This window comes from Micrasema longulum, unplaced genomic scaffold (genome assembly GCF_059751315.1).
Source record: "Micrasema longulum isolate JH-2025_06_02 unplaced genomic scaffold, ASM5975131v1 h1tg000362l, whole genome shotgun sequence".
Lineage (NCBI taxonomy): Eukaryota > Metazoa > Arthropoda > Insecta > Trichoptera > Brachycentridae > Micrasema > Micrasema longulum.
The window spans coordinates 123,157-147,781 of record NW_028277564.1 but is presented as its reverse complement, the minus strand read 5'-3'; positions in this window follow the sequence as shown (position 1 = coordinate 147,781).

Sequence of the window (24,625 nt, the reverse complement as noted above, 5' to 3'; positions counted from 1 at the left end):
CATTTTACATAATTTTATTTACATTTTACCGAAACCTCTTTTAAATGGTTAATACGACTAAAACAGTTTTAAAAAAAGTATACTTTAAGAAATAAAAATATTGTTCACTATTTTTTGAACCTTGATACTATTCAAAAATATAATACGACAACAAAATCCTTTAAAAAACAAAGATCAGAATCATATTATATTATACGCTTAATAAGTTTAGTTTATGCTTAATAATTATGTTTATTGTAAAAAAACAAAAAAAAAAAAAAAAATTAAATTAAAAAAAAACACTAAAAATTTTGTTTTTTGGTTTCAAAATAAAAAATTCATTTGAATATCCATGGCGGCGCTTACTGTTTTTCATATAAATTTTATGAGAAAATCATGCATAGCGAATCGTAAAACACTATAAACAATAATTTTCTATTAAAAATAGTTACTTTCAAAATACGCTTAAATTCTTGTGCTATTATTATTTTACTATTTCGAGTATTTATATTCATATTGTTGAATAAATGAATCAGCAAACCGTTATGTACATGTTTGTTTTTATTTGCCATACAAACACATATTATCAAATTTTACGATAGTTGTGAACGAATAAAAATCAAACGGAATCAACTCCAAATGAGTTTGGTAATGTTATTAAATTATTTGGCTTGATATTTGTTCTGTTGTGTGTTAGTATTTTTTAATGAAAGGTTAAAGGTATACTTGTAAATGCTTCTACTTAAAAGAGTCTGTAAAGTATGCTTATTTTGTTATATTCTTCACATTTTTTTTGGAATTGTCCCCTTTCCACACTTTAGGGCATATGGCATTGCATTTGTTGACCAACCACATCCCTTGATCATTTTTGTTATTTCAAATTAAGAAGATCAGTTGTACGCTTCGGGTGCCAGTCCAACGACTATGAAATATTCCAGTGTTAAAACTGTGTCTGGAATCAAAACCGTGACCTTTTACATGGTAGGCAGATGTGCTGATCATTTTTATAAATAATGAGTATACGGCAAAAAAATTACTAGAAATATTTAAGATACGAATGTTGATGGACGTAAAAAACGAGAACTGACATGACATGGCCAAATGTTCATGGTAAATTTTAAATTAAATAATCCCTTAGATAACATTAATTGCACTTTTATTTTAGATATTTTAAATTCAATTTTGTTAGAAAATCGTAAAAAAATAAATGACCTTTTTTATTAAATATTTTATATTCAGAGCTCGATTGTTGTGATTTCTTGAATCCTATTAACTTAAAAATACCGAATCAAGTTACTAGAAGTACTGAGATGTTTGCAACTACATACGTAGATACTAACTATGTACGACACTCTCCGATTCCCGGTTAACATTTCTTAAGCAACAAATTTACTTGTGATTTAGACATTTTTAATACAACAATTATTCATTTTCAAACGTTCTTATGTATGTGCCTTTTTCAAAGGTAGTTAATATATTCAATTTTTTCTCTGTTTTTGATGTATATTATTATTGTCTTATACTCTCTAAAATTATTTAAAACAATATGTTTTACGGGTGTATCGTTATTATCTAATACACCTACTGTTATGTAATTTTTATTTAAATATTAATTTGTTTAATGAAATTAAATTGTGTAAAATTTTTTATGCATTTAAAGAGGAAGAAGGAAATAAAGATAATGTACAATTTGCTTTTTAATTTTTTTATTTACTTTATATATCCACTGTTTTCCATTATTGATTTTTTTATGCATATTTTTGTACCAAACTATTATTGTTACATTAAACTATATTTTTTTCTTTTTTACTAGGCTAATATTTTACATTTGATTTTGTATTGCAGTATGCTTTTTTGGTTTCTACATGTCTTAAAAAAAATTGTTATTGTTTATTTTTAAAATTGCTATTATTTTGTACCTGTGTACTGCTTTATTTTTGTAAATGCCCCCTGGAAGAAATGTAAAATTGAATAAATAAATGACTGCTAAAAAAAAACCCCCCAAAAATACAATACTTAAAGATGAACATGCCTGAACAATCGGCGTGCGTGCACGGTGAGATAAATGAGTGTAGAGAAATAAAGGGATGTGTGCATTAATGAAGTGGTGTGGCTACACCTACCCCTACTAGGTAACGTCGTGTTATTTCTTCTTCAAGTGCCCTATCAGGTCTTCATGACATTGGCAATCGCCTTGGAGTAAACTTCTTTACCTTCCGCCCTCCGAAACAATCTTCCAGCGTTCCTGATATCAGTCCACTCTCGTGTGTTACGAATGACATATTCTGGTGACGTCTCATTTTTCGGTATCAGTATAATGAGTATGAGCATTATATATTTATATTAATATTTTCTACGCAGGGTGTGTCCTAGGTATGCAATTTTGCAACGCTTAATTGTTTAATTCAGCTTGCGATCCGCTCTTGCCTCTATATTTGTTACGAATATTTTACGAAAGTCGCAGTGACGTCAGGAATTTATTGAGCACTGATCCGCATCCACAAGAACAATTCATACGGATTCAACTGTTGTCGACATGATAAAAAAAATAGACATGAAACACTTTGATTTCATTGAATTAAGAAAAGCAATGCGGATATTATTAAGTTGGATGACTGAAATATTTTGCACGACCGTTTTGATATATATACACGTGCGCTCCATTCTTTTGAGGTAATTCTAGTCGTGTAAGTTATTCGTACATTTTTATGTATGCATAATATTACATATTTATATTCTAGTAGTAGTGTGTCTGAATTATTACTTATCAATTTGTCCCAAGAACTTTGGACCAGTTACGACTAAACTTATTGGAAATACATTTAAAACATACAAACATATTACCTTGGGTTTAATATTAAAAATATGCATGGAATATATTTTTTTTCAAAAAATAACGGAAAATTTCTTTTCTTAACTGTATGATGCAAACATTTTCAGAAGTCTTAACTTTATTGTGTTAGCAAATGAGCGGGATTCAAACCTCAAACCTCTTGATCCGGAGTCATTGACACTTCCACGGTAGTACGGACTAAATTTCGTTAAAATTTGTTTAAACTTTAACAGATAGTAATGTAATGTAGGGTTTTTATTTTTAAAAAATTGTACAAATAAAATTTAAACATTATATTGAACATTAACAAATAAACAATATATATTCAAAACAATTTCAAAAACAAAACATTATTATAAAATTCAAGCGCTTTCCGATGACACTCGATATGTCTATATGGATATTTGTATTTAACAAAAACCATCGCCATCCCACTAAACGATGCGATATACCCAGCATCTCTAATTTTTTTTGGAAACTCATTGAACATCTTAAGTTCTTTATGATACAGATTGTTCTGAGTTGCCTGGATTCTTAACTGTAACTGCCTATGGTTTCAGATTTTTTTATTGACATTTAGACAAATATGTGTGTAAAATAGAATCGGAACTCTATGGAACAAATGTTTTTGGCTTGATGTTTACTCTCAGATAAAAATCCTTAAAAAATAAATCGAGTAAAAAAAAGTTTGCCAAGTAGTATTTTGTGGTGATTGGTATATTTGCGTGCCATGTTTGAATTCCCGGGTTTGATTTCTAGAAGGGAAGACATGGAACATTGGGTTAGATAATATTTCTATTCTACAATATTTTATTGTTTTAAGCATCAATAAAAATCTGTTTTTCATAACTTCCTTCCATATCCTCTATTTTTCACCTGCTGACAAGCCTCTGAAATAAATGCTTATCAATTAATTGTTCAAAAATCAATTGTTATAATTATGATTACTTTTTATCCAGATACGCTGCGATTGGTGTATCAATACAGTGGCTTTACACCAAAAGGTAAAAATAGGGAAATGATACTGATTAGTCTACACAGATTTGGATACTCAAAATATTGTAAACGTTTGTTTTGAAAAACGTTTTTAAATGAAAACAATTTGTAATAAAATATTTTAACACATTTATTACGCGATTAAACAAAGCGTTTAATTTTTATTTTTAGGGCTATGATAGTTTCGATTTTACTAATAATTATATTACTAATTCAGTATTAATAAAATAAAATGTTATCAATTATTTAAAAATATATTAAGTACCCCATAAAGTTATTGAGCATAAAATATTTACTACGGAGGATACAATTCTGATGAAATAATGCCAATTTTATAGTAACGTGGTTATCTGCTAGTTAGATAATGTGATTTTTAAGTATTTAATTTTATGAAATTAAAATTTTAATTGCAATCGTAATAAATTAATTACCTAAATATTATGATTATAAACCCATACTTGTATATACGAGTACACCGAATGCCCGAATTATGTATAATACAAATTTGCTTTAAATACTATTTTGGTAATAAAATATTCGTAATCATAGCGCACTGCATTAGTACACCAATCGCAGCGTATCTTGATCATTTTTGATATACGAAGGTAAGATGATCAGTCTTACGCTTTAGGTACCAGTCCAGGGACTATGAAATATTCTAGTGTGAAAACACCATTTTAAATTAATTTTTCATATCAATTTTTCAATCAATTTTTCATATCAACCATGTCGGGAATCGAACCCGAGACATCTTACACGGTAGGCTAACGCGCTGACCATTACACCACGAGGCTGACAAATATTAATGTTAACAAAAAAACCAAAAAACAAATAAACCATTATTTCGTTTCTCCATAGGGATAGACACTATGGGCAGTAAAAAAAAACGCTTTATTAGTCTGTTTTTGCATACAGACCTCGCTTTCTTACATCTTCTTATGCATGCACACCAATCATTCCGACTTTTGACACGTTCATGGTCATGCCACGTCTTTCTCGTTCTTTTTCGTTTTCTGCATCGATCTCGTTGTATATCTGTTTAGTCCATTTGCTAAACATTATGTATAAGTCGAAATCAGCACTCAACTCCTATCTTGATTTTTTAGATAATGCTTGTCTCAGCCATACATAATGTACGGATCTCAACACTAACGCATTTCTTTTCACATTTATATGTACTCACATGAACAATAAGTTACTTGATGTGAATAGAGATATAAAATACATTTGAGAAGAGAAAATAGGAATATTTCTACGGGGCTTTAACGTATCATTGACGGGTATCGATTATCATTATTTATGATATTATGTTTGAACGTCTATACTTCTTAAATTTTTCCATCTGTTGATCAAATGCAAAAACATGAATGTAAATAAATAAAAAAAATCATACATACAATCACATATATTTTCTTAACTTAGTTCACATAAAACATTAAAAATTGTGTGGGGACCAGAGAGTGAGAGACGAGGATGTGTTGTTGTCTATGGCCGCAGTGCCCAATGGACCTATATAAGGGCGCGTAACATATCACTCACCTTTCTCTGTCTTCAACATTGAATGGATTTAACGGATTTAACCTCAATGAATAAATAAATGAAATAATTTAAGTTACTTACAATTTTTGGTTTATTACACACGAAAATACAGAGATTACACAAAAAATATTTTAGAAAGAATTTGAATACTGGTGAAGGCAAAGTAGGGCAAGTGACGTGTTACGCGCTCTTATTTAGGTCCATTCGGCATTGCGGCTATAGACAACAACACATCCTCGTCTCTCACTTTCTGGATCCCACAATAGTAAAGAAACAAATTTTATTATTTTGGTCTATGTCTACACATTGTGCCAAATTATACATTAAACTTCTTCATCACTACGTATTACGTATATGCGTATATGCAGATTTGAATCCGCATTAAAAATTAAAATTTTAAATTTAACGTAGTTATGCAGAAAGCAAGCCAGTCAACAATATTGAAAAAAGGAGATATTTGTGTTATAGGGTGCAGTAAAGTCAATTTTATGTTCTGCTTAAAATAGCCAGGCAACTTTTATCCAAAAAACTGTAAATATCACCTTCTGAAAATATTTCTGATAACAAAAACGGTATTTTTCAACTGTCAAAAAACACCAACAGCACCCAAAAAATCTAACAGTTCTGATGGGAAGATTAATGCCTCCAGAAATCTTGTTCTCCTAAATAAATAAAATGGATAAATACATAAGTATTTTCATTTCATGAATGAATTAATTTTAAAATACCTATAATAAAAAGCATGTTTTTATGCAGAATGTTACTTCATGCATTTAATGTTTGAATGACGAATTATTCAATATTAGATCTGGCTGTTTCCTGCGACATAAATATTTTAAGTTGTGTAGTCAGTCAGACTTTAAAGAATGGCCAAAACTCCTTTAACACATAATTGAAATACTTTTTTAGTTTGTAAATAAATTAAGTGATTCTTCACAATTAGGTACCTTGATATAAATATACATAAAAATATGCTTCACACAACATACAAACATCAGAGTTTTACTAGGGTTTGCTGTTTTCTGCAAAATGCACATTTTTGGGTTATTTAATCAGGCAAATTTAAAAAATTATAAAAGCAGGTCAAATACATAATTGAATTATTTTTGTGTTATTAAACAAATAAATATATGCATTGTTTATCATTCGTCAAATTAAAAATAATTTCAACAGTTGAGTCGATTTAATTATTCACTCTTTTCACAGGGCCAGCGGGTTTCTGCACAACTACGTTTTATTATTTCACAACATTTTTTTAAAATAAAATTTTTTGTATTCATAAACCGTTTCAACGGTTTTTTTCTTTTTTGGTATTAAAAAGTGTTGAATACTGAATAAAGGGGATAACTCTTCACGCTAAAAAACACAGAATATTAAAACGTGAAAGCACTATAGATAGCAAAGTCAAATAATGATATATATGAAAAATACTCAAGATGGTTATTTGTTTCTAAAAAAATTACAGCATCGTCGTGATTTAAGATACTACAGTGAATCATCATACTGCAATGATACTAACAATAGATATTTAGGAGTGTAACTTTATCATTTGTTTGAAGAACTTACTTAAAATCACTGTCATTAAAATGAAATTAATGTATAATTTCTGGCATTAAACGTTTTGAATCATCGCTTTACCATATATTCATACTCATACTTTATTAAAAATTAAAGACTTACTAACACCCGTAATAACAAAGAAAACTCAAAATGAGGATACAGCTTGCTCACCACATAACGCACACCGCATCTGAGGACATAAGTCTCCTTATCGATGCCCACATACACGGAATTGCTCGTTGCTTAACGAGAAAAGCTGCCTGAAGGAGCTTTCTGTAATCTGGTCGCCTTAGCATCTTTGTGCTGAAAAAAGGTAATCCAGAAGTACGAAATATGCCCTTTATTGGATTATAAAGGGAAGTTAATTCTTCCCTTACTGGGATTACATTGATTGGACATGATCGATTCACTGAAATGATTATAAAACCTTTTAACCTTTAGATTTTTTGGAAGCAACCAGATCTGCTTATTCTTCAGGACTTATTACAGGGCCACGAATCGAAGCAAGAAGCTCTATTTTATTATCATGGAGAGGAGGAAAGGGACAAGACTACAGGATGACTCAAGATAACGATAGGAGAATGTAATTTCTATATCTTGAGTTTTATCTCTGAATATCGATATAAAGTCAATAATTTAAATATAATCAGTTCAACATTTTCAAAATTGGGTTAGAATCTTTCTTTTTAATAAAACTAACTTAATTTAAACAAAATGAATGAATCGGGTTGTGGTCCCGTGGCTAGTATTGCGGACTCACGGATCAGAGAATTACTTTTAAAAAAAGAAATAGGCTCATGTGCTTGGAAAGCGAGTTAAACTGTTATATTTATTTAGTAATTTGAAGTTATAATGAAAGTAATAATTGAATTTAATGATCGTCACTAGGAACTTTATCAGGTCAATGTCAGTTTATATTATAATTTTATTTTCACGACTTCGAATACATAATATTGCTGTGGCTAAATGAATATTAGCGTTGTTATAATTTACCCAAATATTGCAATTTTGGTGGCTATTTTCAGCGAGTTGTAAATAACTCACTATTAGAAAACGGAAATCAAGTTGGGGTAGAGTGGGGTTTGAACCTTGGATCTCTGGCACGTGAGTCCGCAACACTAGCCACGGGACCATAACCCGATAATTAAATTAGTTTTAATAAACTCAATAACAGAGTATAAATAAAGTATTTTCTTTAAATATAAATGAATGAGCATGTGTTGGTGTTCAGTGAAATCAGTGAAAAACATTTTTGTTTTTTTTTGTAATGTTGAAAAAAAATATTTTTTATGTTTATTTTTTTTGTTGTTTAATCGCTAACTAAAGAGTTAAAAGAGTAATGTAATATTTTATTGTACGTATAAACGTAAAATTATTTTAACGTTGCATCGTTTTGTTTTATAAATAATGTCCTAAGTCTAAATGTGTCGATATTGAATATTTTAAACGTTACAAATTTTCGGCCACAAATAAAATTAAAAAAAAACAAACTTTCGTACCGTAATAAACATTCAATAACAGATTTTTAATATTCAGCATTCGCCTTTTACATCTCATTGTGCATAGGGCACTTCTTTGGATATCAATTGCAGCGTATTTAGATTTTTTTTTTTACATTCAAGTGCCAGACTAGAGAATAAAGTTACATTTTGCAAATAAATATCTGATATCGAAAATGTTGAGAATCCAACTAGAAAACTAAAATTATATATATATTTGCATATTTATTCATAGATATGTATGTAGATAATATGAATTTGCTTGTTTAAAAATTTGGACGCAGTGAAGGTACCTTGTTAAAACGAAATTAATTCGAAATACCCTTTTTACTTATGGCACTCGACGTAGGGCTGTGATGGACTATAATGTTTGTTCTTCGTCAAAAGTAAAATGCAATGTTATTTCAATTTATAAAAGGGAAATATAATATTTTTTTTATAATTTAAAAGTAATAATGATCTATGAAATACAATCAAGTAATTTTTTTTTTACTACTTATTAGAAGCATAAAAATAGTTTTTGATTCTCCCTAAAAACGGTCATGCCCCTAATTTGTCACGCTTCATGTTTATTTTGAATTAAGTTTGACACAGTTCAAATTTTTTAAGAACGTTGTCACGAATTTTGGCGTCATAATCAATGCCAAACATGCGCGTTTTTCCAAGGACATTTTTTTTGAAAGTTGTGAATGAAAACATTTCTCCACAATATCCCATATTGATTTTGAAAAAAAAAATTTTTTTTTTAAATTAATTTCGTGTATTTTAATCGACATTTGTTGTATGCGATATTTTCTTATTCAATGATGCATGAACGTTTAACTACAGAGTATTAATAAATTTTAAAAAAAGTCTTTGTGGATTTTTTTTCCATATTGCGATCTCTCCATTTAAAAAAAAAATATACATGTAATGCGTATTTTAAAAAAAAAACATATCGTAGAAAGTTTGTACTGTATTATACTTTGGAAAAATAAACAAATATATGTATATATATATATTTAATGGGATGGTAAATTTTGCAAATAAAGGGTTAAAAACTCCAATGTCAGTCTGTCACATTCTGCTATAGTTAAGTTGCACGCGTGTGAAAAGTGAGGAAATGGAACATTGTTTAACAATATTTGCACAGTAATCAAAACAAAAATATATTGGTTTTGCTGAAAAATTACTTGACGCCATTTCCCGTCGCTTGCGCCGGTTTCGCATATCTGCACGGACTCTTACATATATAATGCGGATATTCGGCCAGCTGTTCTTATTATCGTGCTGATTCTTGTGCTGTGCATAAAAGTTTTCCAAAAATGAGAGTCGCTTTAGTGAGTACTTGTTTACTATATTAAGTGTAAATAAACCATGAAAAAAAACGAATAGAACAAATTTTCAGTGAAATTTAAAAAATAAGGCGTGTTAAAACAAAGTCGGACTTATCAATTTTTTTTTTCGTTTTCAGTAAAATACAATAAATGTTTTTTTAAGTACTTTTCTCAGACTGCAAGTATCGTCGATCATTTCTAATAATTATTATTATCCTCTGTTTACACATAATTGTGATTTATTGGTAATTGAATGCCTTTTTATAATTACAGTTTTGTTTTTGGTTTTTTTTCTGTAACATAAAAAAAGTGTTGCTGTTGCGGATCCAGATACATTGAGTCAAATATTTGAGATTCTGCCAAATATGCTTCAAAACCTTAACAGTTGTCAATGGTATTTTTGTTTTCGCCTTATCTAAGTAATTTCTGATTAATGCAATTGTGGAGATTGTTGTCATTGAATGTACAACCATTTTTTATTATATATATAAATATATATATAAACATTAATAATTATCTGAGTTTTGTTTCCGGGTTACATCTTTGGGTATATTTTTATATTTTCTGGTTCGGAGTGAATAATAAGATAAAGTGTTTAAAAAGAGTTCCATTAAAAAAAAATGTTTTTGATTACACAATTTAAAAAAAAGTCATCAACATCAAAGTCTAATCCGCGCCTGATAGTGCATAGCGCACTACGTTGGTAAAGTACGTTTTTATTATATCTTATATGTTTTTAATTTCTCTTTTCTTTTCTTTAAAAAAAAAATAAAATCTTTCTTTATTTTTACCTTTCACTAAACTTAATCTTTACCATTACTTAAATTGAATTTACACTCTTATTTTATATAATTTATGAAAGATGTTGAAGTTCTATAATTGAGAATATATGTAAAGAACGTTAGTTATGCTCACTTAAAAAATGTATGTATTGTATGTATTCTTGTTGAACTTCCAAATAAATTAAAAAAATTAAAAAAAAGTACATAAAGTGTATCTCGGTTAACTGTTTAAAATGTTTGCTATTTAAAAAAAAAAAACGTTTTAGATTGTACGAAAGTTTAATAATATCTTCATCCCCATGCCTTCATCCACACCTGATACTGCATGTATGTCACTAATCGGTAAAGAACATGCAGTGCATTTTAATCAAATGTAACAAAAAGGTGAGGTGATCATTTTTACGCTTCATAAACCAGCCTTGGGACAGTCAAATACTACAGTGTTAAATTACCTGATAAACAAATATTTCTAATTGACTCAGCCAGGAATCGAACACAAACAAAGCATGCAAAAACCGCCATCCACTACGCTACAAAGCGGACTTTTTTCACTGGTTTTTTTTTTAGAATTTTCACCTGAAAGTAGCCATCAAGTCGAATATCAACAGGTGTTTTAGCTGAGACAGAAAACTTCTTTGAAAATGGAATATGTAACTCTAGATATTTCAAAGTCTAACAACCAATATGTATTGGATTGTTTGAGTGATGAGTTTATCTGTCTCCGGGGGGATAAAAAATACAGATTTGTTTGTGAAAAATATTATGAATCCTGGACGACAGTTTTCGACTCGATGACTGCTTTTAGAAAAAATCCTAAATAGGGAAATTGAGTGGAGAAACGTCCGTATCATAGCGTTGTACCTCAATGAACTGGGTTCGATACCTGGAAATGTTGACATTAAATTTTGGTTTACAACGGTCGTTTTATACTGAAGTATTTTATTGTACCTTAAATGGCACCTAAACCAAAAGACTGATCACCTTACTTTCCTATACTAAATGAACGTGATTCGCTGCATTTGGTGTTAAAATGCAGTGTCCTTTGCACCATTGGGTGCTATCAATAAGGATAAGATGAAAGCAAATATTATTAAGTGCGTAAAGTGATATTTTGACCAGTCATATTAGCGTTGGGCTTCATTTTTCTTCCCTGTACTATTTTCCATTGGAATATTCACAAATTTTGATGAAACCCTTAATTTTAAATACAACTTTTGTCAAAAATTAGGACACTCGTAATTTGTTTTTTTATTTATTTAGTTCTATGATTACTATGGCCAAGTGGTCGGTAAACCAAGGCTCTTTAAAGCCACTCGAGTGCGGCTCAGCGCAAGTTACACTTTTTGTTCAAATTATTTAGTCTACAGGTTCTATAAAAGAACTTCTAGGACTATTGAGGATATTGCAAATATTGTGATGAAATGCATGGAGAAGCATCATATTAAACTTGATGAAATTATTTAAATTTCAACGTATGGTTCTAAAATTATGACTGAAGTGAGAACATTTTTTTTCTATTTTTAAAATAAAAATTAATCACGAGATGCTGTTTTACCATTGCATTATTCATCAAGAGGCAAAAAATTTCAAATTTTGATCAGGTTTATTGACACGATTTTCGTTAAATCTCCGTTACATCGCCAATTTAAAGAATGTTTACTCCAGAATGGAGAGTAAAGAAACAGTTTAATGAAAAGAAATTCGGCTCTCAAAAGAAATCTTAGTCGTCGTAATGCTGATCTTTGGCTCTTTTGACTAATGAGTTTGCCGACCACTGCCATAGCAAAATAGAATATTACCATAAAAATATTTACAAACGGGTTAGTTTTCTAGGAGGGTCTTCGTGAAATATTTGTTTTAATGATGGTTTAACACTGCAATATTTCGCTGTACCTGGACTTGTACCGGAAGCGTAAAACTGATCCATGTGTCAAAAATGATTTAGATTCGAGTCAGTTTATACAGTGTCCTATGCACCACTGGGTGCGAATATTTATACTTTTTCTGACATTATTAATATAAATGTGTGAGTGACATAACGTTTTCAAATAAATTATTCTAGTGTACCTACTATCACAATCGAAATTTGTATTTTCACATAGTCTACTATCAGACACAAACACAGTTACATTGACTTATTAAACATTTTAATGAACTGTGTACTTTTGTCCTTTATTAATGATATTTACACTGTTCTTGTTTAGGTAAAGTATCCTACGAATATTAATTAGCTAAAGTCTGTTCATTATTACAAGAATTTCAAAATAAACAAACCAGCCGCGTGATACCCGATAGAAAATAGCCTATTTCACACATGTCATCTTTATATCAATGGCACGGTAAAATTAAAGTCTATTGACATTTATTAGATTCGTTAATATCTATTTAAATTTGATTGTTTTAATAATTTCCTTTCTTTTTAAAAAAACTCAAAAGTTAATGACTTTAATAAAAGTATCAATTAAAACACCCCAGTGAATAAGTTATTTTAAAAAAAAGGAGTATTAATGATCTTATAATTTACTCAAAAATCTCAATTTTGGTGACCATTTTCAACGAGTTGTAAGTAACTCAGTTTAAGAAAATGGAAATCAAGTTGGGGTAGAATGGGGTTCAAACTCGGACCTCTGATCCGTAAGTCCACAACACTAGCCACGGGAACACAATCCAATAAAATAATAAAACTAAGCAAAAAGGATTTTAATGATAATTATATCAAAACAATTATTTAAATTTAGCGAGCACTCTAAGGTGAAAATCCTGCAAAAGGAAGTTGACTGGAGATTAGTCGGTCTCATGGTGTAATGGTTATTGCGTTTGTCAGCTATACAGGTAGAAAATAAATAAATAATAGTAAAACAATAAATTTTAATCTACCGTTTTGTATTTTATCATGCTGTGTAGATTTTTGCCGTGGGGTGAAATGAGCCAATCATGCGATATCACGCAGTAGGCTCATGGTTTGCACGTGCACAGCGGTCCAGTTTCCGTAAATGCAGGGCAATTTATCGCGATTGTAAAATAAACAATTTTTCTGTGTTTTTGCTTAAAATAAACGTCTCTCAACTTACAAGATCAGGTTTAAAAATAATTTCTGTACAAAGTCTTGTATCAAAAATAAATTAACTGAAATCAAATTTATAAATAATATTCGGTTTTGACATCATTTTTGCTCATAATAAATTAGGGCCAGTTGCTTCAAAATTGTTTTAATTGAATAAAGTTTGAAGTTAAAAATTGTTGCGTTTATATTCAAATGGAAAAAAAAACACTATTATTATTATTATTGGTAATAATTTATAAAGCGCCATTTTTGTGAAAATCACCTCAACGGTGCTGTAAACAATAAGGCACCAACACGTCTTGCAGCTTCATAGAATATGGACGGTTGAGATTTAAGTTCCATGTTGCAAGACAAACGTAAGATAAAACAACCCTATATGTCAACTTTTTTAGTTAACTTTTTTTACGTTAGTGGCCTTTATTTATATTTTTTTTCGTCTTCCTTCGTATTATCTTAATATCCACATTTAGTGGTGGATAAATTTTTAAAGAGTTTTTAGTTTAAATAACTCTACACTAAAACCAAACTAATAAAAAACACTATAAAAATATTTAAAAAATTCTGAAACTGAACAAAATTTACATCTTAAGTTTAAAATTCCAATAAAAATTTATTTGTTTACAATAAATAAAACAAAAATAATATCTTATGAAAACAATTAATAAAAAAATATTTGAGATAGCAACGTACCAGGCTATAGTCTCGTGGTAGCGTACCAAATTGTGTATCTCAGATCCGAAGTTCGATTGCTGAAACGTGACTATTTTTATCATGGGCATGAATTTTGTACAGATATAAATTACAGAAATGAATGGAAAATTTTCACGACAGTATCTTTAACAACAAGAAAACATTGCTTTTTTTAAGATTTCAACAAATACTAATATCAAGACAATTGAATCACTGTTTAGGTTTAACATATAACATCAGAGATTGAGAAGATTTGAGAAAAAAAAATGGAAGTTTACTCTTTTATGTAACGTATGACCTGTTATTGGCTAGTTTAAGTAGTCAATTTACAAACTGTACACAACACGGAAATGTTTAGACTGATTTAATCCATAAAATTTGTGTTTGACAATAAAAAAACCTTATCGATATTTTTACTCTCTGAACTCTAAATAGGATATGTTCAGGTAAAAGAAACATTAACTTACAAAATAAATTTGTACTTATTTAAATAATTGTCAACTTGCTTCTCATCTGCACATAAGTCTTTGCTTTCCTCCATGCAAACAGCAAAACATTACAATTCCTTTCTCTACAGTTTCATCAAACTTGATATATCAGTAAATTTGCACGTGTGCGTTTTGCTATTCGGTAGTTTTTTCCAGCCGTAATCACAAAAATCTGGAATTTATGAATTACAATTTACATGCATTCTAGCGCCCAACTCTTCACCTCCTTGCCAGCGCGTATCAAAAATTTACATCACTGTATAACGTGTCACAGTGAGAGCAGCGTGATGTCAAGTAGCATCCCCTCGCTACAGTATTTTATGATAAAATTAATGAATTTGGCTAAAAACTCGAAATATTACTATCGATTTTTATAAAGACAATCATAAGAAACACGACGGAATTTTTTTCATCGTTTAATAATATTTAAGCTTAGGTATTCTTGGTATCCCTCTCAGGAACTTCCGTATTTGATTCACGCTCAGGCTCGGAATGATTAAACTTTTAGATGTGTGAGCGCTCGCCACCTACACATTAGCTCTATTCTTAAGGGCCTTGGGCTTGGAAAAAAAGATTTAGCCAAGAGTGTACTTGCTCTTCCTACGGTAGCTCAGCTCTGTAAAAACCTAGGCTTGTAGCTTGGTGGGCGAGAATCAATACAGGGACCCTTCTCGATACATTTTCACAGGTTGCAATGACTTTGGTAGCTTATTATGCGCTGACCATTTGAAACAAGAATACAGTTCAGCATGTGGAATATAATCTAAATCCTGGACGAGTTTCTGACGTAATTTGAATAAACTATAGTGATGAAATAAAATTAATTAATACAAAAATATACACTGACACTTAAATTATACGCCGAATTATAAAATTAAACAATGTTTATATTATGTCTCCATATAAAAACTTAAAGATAACGACGGTTCACTTAAGTACTATAGGATGTTCCCGCGTGTTTCCCTGATAAGATACATAATATTGCTCATACGTTTGGTAGAATGATTTATTTTATAGATACGTGATACAATAAATTTTAATTTGGTGTTTTCTTTTTTCTCAATTATTAATTTATTAATTCCTTAATTACTTGGAGTTACTCTATTGCAACATTATGCGCTTTTTTGTATACAATACTTGCACAACAAATTATATTTGTAAAAGTAAACAATGCGATAGATAGCTAGAATTCCGCTCATGCTACTGTTGCTGAAAAATGTTGTAAGATAGTTGTTATATGTTCTGCTTCTTTTTCTTAGTGTCGGCCTTGTGGCTTGTTTTTCAATAGGGTTAGCCTGCGGGGAGGTCGATTTCCAGCTGTCGATCCATCTCTTTGACCGTCTGCCCGCGAGTCTTTTACCATGGATTTGGCCATGCAATGTAACGTGAGAATGTCTGGTTGGCTCCATTCTACCAATATCCTCTTCGTTGTCTCCCCCTTTAATGATATTTCCGATCTCGTATATTTCCCATATCTTCGAGTTCCTTATTCTGTTTAAGGGTTGTTTGCCAGATATGCTCCTGAGAGGCTTTATTTCTGACGCTTTTGTGGCGCCTGATCTGTATTTGATTCCATATGTCATGATGGGTCTCCCAATAGTTTTACTGAGTTTTAACATTACTTTGTATTCAAATTATCCGTCAAACTTCTAATAAATCACAGCTTGCCCACCACATGCCGCACACCGCACCCGAAGACATAAGTCTCTTTGACGGTGCCCACAATCGGAAAAGTTGATCAGTGCCAAACAAGAAAGGCTGCCTGAATAAGCTTTCTGTAATCTGGTATCCTAAGCATCTTTGTGCTGAAAGAAGGTTATTCCAGAAGCACAGAATATGCATATAATTGGATTGAGAAAAAGGGAAACGGAATTCTTCACTGACTGTGATTATATTGATTGGACATGATCAATTTTCCGAAATTATTACAAAACTTTTTAAAAGCCTTAAAATTATTTTTGAAAGCCAGCAGATGTGTATATCTTACAGGACCTATAACAAATTTACGGATAGTAGCGAGAAACTCCATTCGGTAATCATAAAAAGGAGGAAAGGGACAAGACTACAGGATGCGTTGAAAAGATTACTAAGGATATTCGCAGCGGCACGAAGGGAAATTAACAATATTAAAAAGCAATGAAATCTCCTAATTAAATTACAAGTCAGAAAAAAAAACAATCTTACTAGTCACTACATTAACCACTACTCACCACATTGCCTACCTTCAGTTTGAAAATTAACCACCTGTCACTACATACATTTATCGCTAATCAAATAATCCACCTGTTTCAAAATTAACCACTTGAAACTTCATAATCACCAGTTGTCGAATTAAAAGATAAACTTTGAATTAATCGCTGATAGCTTAAATAATTGCCATCATCAAATTAGTCAAATAAAACAAAACCACTGACCAAATCGTAAATTTCAAAACCAATCACTAGTCAATAAATAAACCACCAGTCTCAAAAATTGACTAATAATCACTATAACTGCCACTCATAACTTTACCTTTAGTCTCAAAATTAACCACTATTTAGGCACTACTCACCGTGTTTTCGTCAGTCATTAAATCAACAATTTTAAGATAACAACTTCATAAACCACCAGTTACCGGAATTAACTTAAAAATTCAAGTTAATCGTCAACCGGTAATTATTAAACGCCAGTCAGCAGATTGACCAAAAGTCACAAAAATTATAGTTTAAAAAAATAAATTATTTACCGATTACATAATTTTCAGTGATTTATTAAAATAATCATATATATTTCGGCCAATATGATTAATGGTGATAAATGGCCTCAATAAAGGATGAAAATACGTTTATAAGCCAAATACACCATATCTTCGATAAACCAGGAATTTAAGAACGCGTATTTATTTACTTTTTATTAATGAAAGCAATGCGCAATTTCAAGTCAATTATCATCTTCGCCGGGGAGCGAACCTCTGAACATAGATTTAACTCAAACCTTTAACCTTAAGGTTATCAGTAAAAAAGCAGTTATTATTTATTTCATTAATTTATCGTAACACAACACAAATGGTTACAAAATAATAATATTTTTTCAACACTATTTTGAGTTTGTCAATTTTTTTTGTTAACACGTACTAGATAAAATCCCTAAGAGAATTATAAGTTAATAAATATGCACTTTAATTTAGCTAAGAAACATTTGAGAGAAGAAACTATAGAAGTTAAGGCATTTTTTGGGCTTGTGACCAGCACATAGGTGCTGGTTGTGGCCACTTTACACACAGTGTAACATTTACCATTCTGCCTATGTTTGAAATTATATATTTCTTCAATTCCTTCATCTATTGATCTTAATAAAGTTGATGAGATGAGACTTTTATGTTTTTTTTATTTGATTACATAGAACATAAACAAAATTTGTTAATTATTAGATAATTAATTTACAAAATATAATAATTGCAAGCTTTTCTGGGCAAATTATTGGGTGTTAAGATAAGACGTGTCCATTTTTTTCCAACTAAAAAGAACAAGAGGACAAATTACAACAAATAATACATTAATGTATTCTTATTATACGATTTATTTGTGTTCTCTTTTATTCCCTCGATTGAAAACGTGCAGAAGGAGGTGTCGAAAATGCTCATTTTCATACACTTGGCATGCTATTTTTAGGGTTTTTAACCAAACAAAATAATATTAGTAACGTAAAAAAAAAAAATGAAAATGACAGGTCATAAGCCCTGTATATGCCTTGACTTTTATGTTACCTTCTCTTAGATGTTCTTCATCTCTGTTGTAATATGTTAATATAAAATAACTTATAATTTTAAAATATCTTTTTTTCACTTAAATTTTGATTTTTAAACAACTTTCATTTATGTTTTTCTATTTCCTTCTCTTTTTTATATAAACATATAATTGCTTTATAATATGGAAACTTCACTGGTCCATTAGAATTAAGTCTAATTGTGTAAAATATTAAACTCTGTAACTGTACAGTATGTTTCCTCAATAAAAGAAAATAAAATAAAAATAAAATAAAATAAACAGCTCCCCAGGGAGTTGAATCCAGTCCTTGTCTACAAAAATTTAGACAAACTTAAAATATTGTTGATAAATCCACCTGGTCCATGAGGAAGTATAGAAATAACATTTTCAGGCGTTGCCCGTCTTAGATGGTGGTGCTTCGCTCGGTGCAGCGTCAATTTTTGGCATTATTATTTTTTAGAAGGAAACGAGCCGTGTATATACTTTATTACTTATATGTATCTATGTACGTGCATGTACAAATTATGGAAAAAATGTAAAGTCGACTTATTAATAAAGTCACTGTTTGCCACTGGCAGACAGTACAAAAATATTTGTTAAAATAAATGTGTATTTTTTTATTTTTAATACACATGTTTATTTTTAACTTGTACTTAAATCAGTTTGATCATAAAATAATGTTAAAAATCGAGTCCTGGTTTTGACCCTTATATTATATGAAAACGATGAATGGAATCAGTCGAAATGCAATCCCTCGTGGGAATACCTGGTAAAATTATGAACTACGGGTGCACAAACCTTGAGATCTGTGTGATTTGTAAGGCTGCGACAAGCATTTCATACAAAATCTAAAAAAGGAAGCTGCGTAGGTTTGGACATTAAGCGAATTCTTTGCAAAAAATAGCTTAAAAGATTAACGATGCGAACGTTAATATATACATAAAATGTGAAAGACCGAGAAAGATAGATGACTAAATTTAAAAAAAAAAAGAAGACGGTCATGTCATAAATCGAAATAATCGGCATGACTCCCTTTTTCTTTGTTTTGTATGTAAAATCTCTATGGGCGTTAGAATAAATAAAAATAATGTATGAATAAATTATGAATTTATTTACAGGCATTGGTGCTTTTGATCATGCTATCAACGCAGTATACCCAGGCTCAGGATGTGGACCACTCTAAATGTTCACTCGACTATATACGAGAGATAGTCATGCAGAGCTGCATACGACCCTACCGATATAAGAGGCATACACATCATTTGGGCAGCACTACTGAAGGTTGGTACCATTATATTTAACGGTCATACATCAACAGAGTGAGATGATGAAATCATCATTGACAGACATTTGAACAGAGATAAAATAACCACTTGAGACGAATGTGGTTCCGTGGATTGTTTCGCGACTCCGGAGTGGGCGGTCTGAAGGTCGAATCCCGCCCTTAACTGGTTTCTCATTTTTTAACACGGTTATTTCCAACTAAAAGAAAATGTACTTTAAATTGAAATATTTTGGTTATTTATAAGTCTAGTTATTTACTGGGCTTGTAATCTGCCGTTTGTTGTTTTTTGTAAAGAACAGGTAGGAAAATCTTTAATCATAGGTAAATTATACACCACCAAATAACAAAACGTAATTTTACGAAGTTAAAGAAAAAAGTCAAATTCTTTACTTTTAAGAAATGATTTTTTAAAAGTTAAAAATAAGAATCCAAAAAACAAAAACACAACATACAAAAACAAGAAAAAAACTTTACTAGAAAACAAATAAATATTTTTTAAATACATTATAGGTACATAACTAAAGCTTGACAAATGTAAGTTACCGTTCACCAACTTTGAAATTATTAAAAAGACTTGATTTACATTATGTCAATTTCATAAGTAAGGAGAAAACTGTGTAATAATTCAAATTCTAATCATATTATTTTTTGATTCGGCATTCTTTAAGGCGACTTGCTCTCGATTTACACCTCCTTAGAATTTAAAAAATAATATTACTTAAATACTTTGCATTCTTACGCCAGACAAGAGTTTGATGTTCATTATCATTATTTCCTTTACGCACCTAATGGTGCATAGAGCACTTTATTGGTACAGCAATCGCAACGTTTCTTGATCGTTTTTGTTACATGAAGGTAAGGTGATCAGTCTAACGCTTCAGGTACCAGCCTAGGGATTGTAAAATATTCTAGTGTAAAAACACCGTTTTAAATAACATTTCATATCAACAATGTCGGGAATCGGACCCGAGACCTCTTGTATGGTAGGCAAATGCGTTGATCATTACACTACGAGGCCGAAAAGTTGTTGATAACACCAAAACAAGTTTCACACGAAACATTGTGCTCCCTAATTCTTTACTCTTGCTTTTGATATTTTCAATAAATAAAAAACTCGCTCTGCCTTTCTACATATTACTAACCCTATAAACCACTAATTTAATACGTTTATGGATAATTGTTTTAATTAAATTTATATGAACACCTGATGATTCATTCTACGTACTAGAAACTTAAGGTTTTTTTATCAATATTAAACTCGTGAAGACGTAAAAATACAAAGTGCTTGATGTATTTTATATTTTAAATTCAAAGAATGCTTAAATTTACAATCAGTCACCTCAAAAAATTGGGCATACAGAAAATAATCTAGATATTATGAATTATTTCTTTTATAAGCGTAAATGTTGCTTCACGTTGGGCAATAAAAGAAAAACACAACTATATACTAAAGGCATTAAACTTTTCTGCCCCCTAAGCTTTGCAACTTTTTAAGCAAGGACAAATTGGTGAACAAAATAAAAAACAATATTTTCAAAGCTCGTGTCCATCAATGGATTGCTTAAAAGACTAAACAAGAAGCTGAGGAATATGTTTTATATATCAGAATATAATTTTTATGAAAGTCTTTTCTCGTTTTATTGATGTAGGTATGTTTGAGAATCTTCTTTCATATTTCTTTTGAATTTTTACACAACAATTGATGTGAAAGTATGTACAATTTTGTATAAAATGAATAACACTCTGACACTCCGGAACGTGCCTGTGGGCCAGTGGAGTGGCTACATCCATAAATAAAATTAAAATTATATTAAATGTACCTATTGTATAAACAGTTAATTTTATAAACAATGTATTTATATTTACATTGGATTAAATATTTTTTTTAAATGTGCACAAAATATACTATTTAATTTATATAGGAATCTCTTGATTTTAGTGATTGATTACGTTTGAAGATAGGACGATTTTTTAAAGTGAAATCGTTAAGTTCAAAAGATGTTTTTTTAGTTCATACAATAGGTTTTATGAAAAATTCAATAAAATAAAATTTGGAATTATAGAAAAACGGAAAATACTGATGTTGTGAAAGTAAACAAGATTTACTCGTATTCTTAACGATTTTTTGTTTTTTTTTAAAGGGCCACAAACAAACATGCCTCTTCGCCATCGTCATGGAAGACGACGCCGGAGTTACAAACATTACATCGACTACGATCTTCTTCCGATCAACAGTACGTTAGTTATAAAGAAAAAGAACAGAAGTAAAAGAAGCATAGATTCTCCCAACGACATATTCTTCCATTACTGCTGTGACCATATGGATGTTTGTGAAAGAATGGAATGCCCTTGAAATATTTGCATTGTTTTATTGATCTAAATAATATGACAAAGAGGATGTAAATATGTTGCAAATAAATTATCATCACAAATCCAATTGATTATTGATGACAAATGGTATTGTGAAGTACCGAAATGTATATACCTACTTCAATAGGAAAACTAATGTTTTATGACAGATGTACAAAAAATTGTGAAATTGATTGTACTTGATGCAGGACAAAGACGAATGAATAAAATAATATTATCAGAAACAATTTTCTGATAGAGAAATAAACAGTTCAAAACATTTGAATTATATAAAAATATAATTATTGCTTGTAGCTACACGGTAATTATAATTTTTTTAAGACTTTTAGTCCCTTGTTGACTTAAAACATTAACTGTGTAAATTTTTTTTAGCAGCGGCAAAAAATAAATCAAAAATTAATTTATTTACTGTTACTTTTTTTTTTAATGTACCATAAAAAACAATTAAAAAGTAACATAACATTGAAGTTTAAAAAAACACGCTTTCTTTTTAAATATTTTTTGAATTGTACAAAAAATACTGTTTATACATCATAAACGAGAAGATATTGAATATTATCAATATTTTGAATGAGATAAAGACTGTTGAATTTTTTTTAAGTACTTTAAAACTTGTATTGTAAAAAACTATACTAGTGTTTTATTTATTTGACATTGTAAATTATTGATAAATATCTAAAATATAATTTTTTAACATTAGTAGTACGTTATCAAAGATAAATTTGAGAAAATTTTTGATAATTTGTGGATAATTTATTTAGAAAACCCTAAATAAATCAACTTTTTCACCATTTCTGTATAGTTATCCACCTTGCTGCTGGGGTATTATAGTTAGTGTAAATATTTACGTTTGTATTAAGATAATGGTATTTTGGGATTATTATTTAATAAAATTTTAATATTAAGAGGCTGATTGGGACGACAAACCAACTACGCATACTGATAAAATGGTTAGAAAAATATTTTTTCAAACGTACTTAACTTTTCAAAAGACCACGCGGTCCAATGTTAAGAATTTCGTGTTTGATTTCTGATGTGATGAATATAAAACATGATTTATGTATTTTTCAAATAAATTTTGCCTTTATTCTATGTTTTACCCTTATTATAACGCCAGATTGTTCACCGACGTCAAAATGTTTACGTAAATTTTGTAACAATAATACTTCGAATTCATCTAATTTCTGTATTGAAAATTTTACGAATACAAAATACTTTATGGACATAAACAAACATGGCTTGTGTGTGAGTATACTCGCACATTGTATTTTTTTACATTTAATTAAAGGTTACAAAAAGAGGAAAGAGGAAAGAAGAAGAGATTAGGGAAGAGAAAGGAGATGTTTCTTACAATAGACATAAATTTAAAATATTTTTTTGTATTTCACCTTTAAAATAATAAAATATTTTCATAAATTCATAGATTGTAAAATATTATTCAAAAACTGTATTCGCTAAAATTCATATATATATTGCTTGTGATTATGACTTTTTACAATGTCAAACATTTCTTATCAGCACGGTTTGTGGAATTAACCAACCGATATATACACAACCGATTAAAAATGTATTCTTCAAATAATTATTTTGAAAATAAAACATATTAAATTCACTAAGTATGAACCTAAATACAAACTGTGAGAAACATTAATTAAGGTTTTTTTTTGCAAGTTCCTTGTAAAAAAAGGCCGTAAATAAAAGGGTTTAAACAAGAAAATAAGTGCCATTTCAAAAAAATTACAGATTTCTATTACTTGGGTAAGTTCACATGCCAGGCATGGGTTGTTTCTGATTGTGTCGCTATAAATTGTGTATCTGTCCCTAATTAATCTATGTACAACGTTATTAATAAATGGATATATCAAAAAATATATTTTATCTATATTTAAAAATCAATGAGTAATAAAATATCGAATGATCATATAAATAACATTTTGTATGTGTGCTGTCATCAAACACCAAACAATGATTATTGATTAGCCAAAGAACACTTAATTTAATCGTATGTTAAATGTGATAAGAAATATGTGATAAATATTTTTTTATTTCTCTAAGTATTGTAACTATCATGTGATTCTCACTAATATAAGATTGTTAGATAATTTTCATAAATTTTTGTTTAATTTGTAAAGATTTAAAAAAAAATCTTATCTAATTACTTTAATAAATTGCATAGAGAATGTTTGCGTAGTACAAATCAAATAAAATAATGTACATATTAAAAATACTTATTTATGTACATATTCTAAATACCTAAATACTTACTTTGTACCGATAAAGTACCTACATTAAAATTAAACATGGTAAATATTCTTACTTCGTGTTTTATTTAGTTACCAAAGAAGTTCATTTTTATTTTTGTTTATATTTCATTACTAAAATTGTAATAATAGAATAAACGCAGCAGCCTTCTTTGGCAAGTTTGGATCTGGATACGTGCAGTTAATGCCTCAAAAGAAATTTAATCCAACCTGCCTC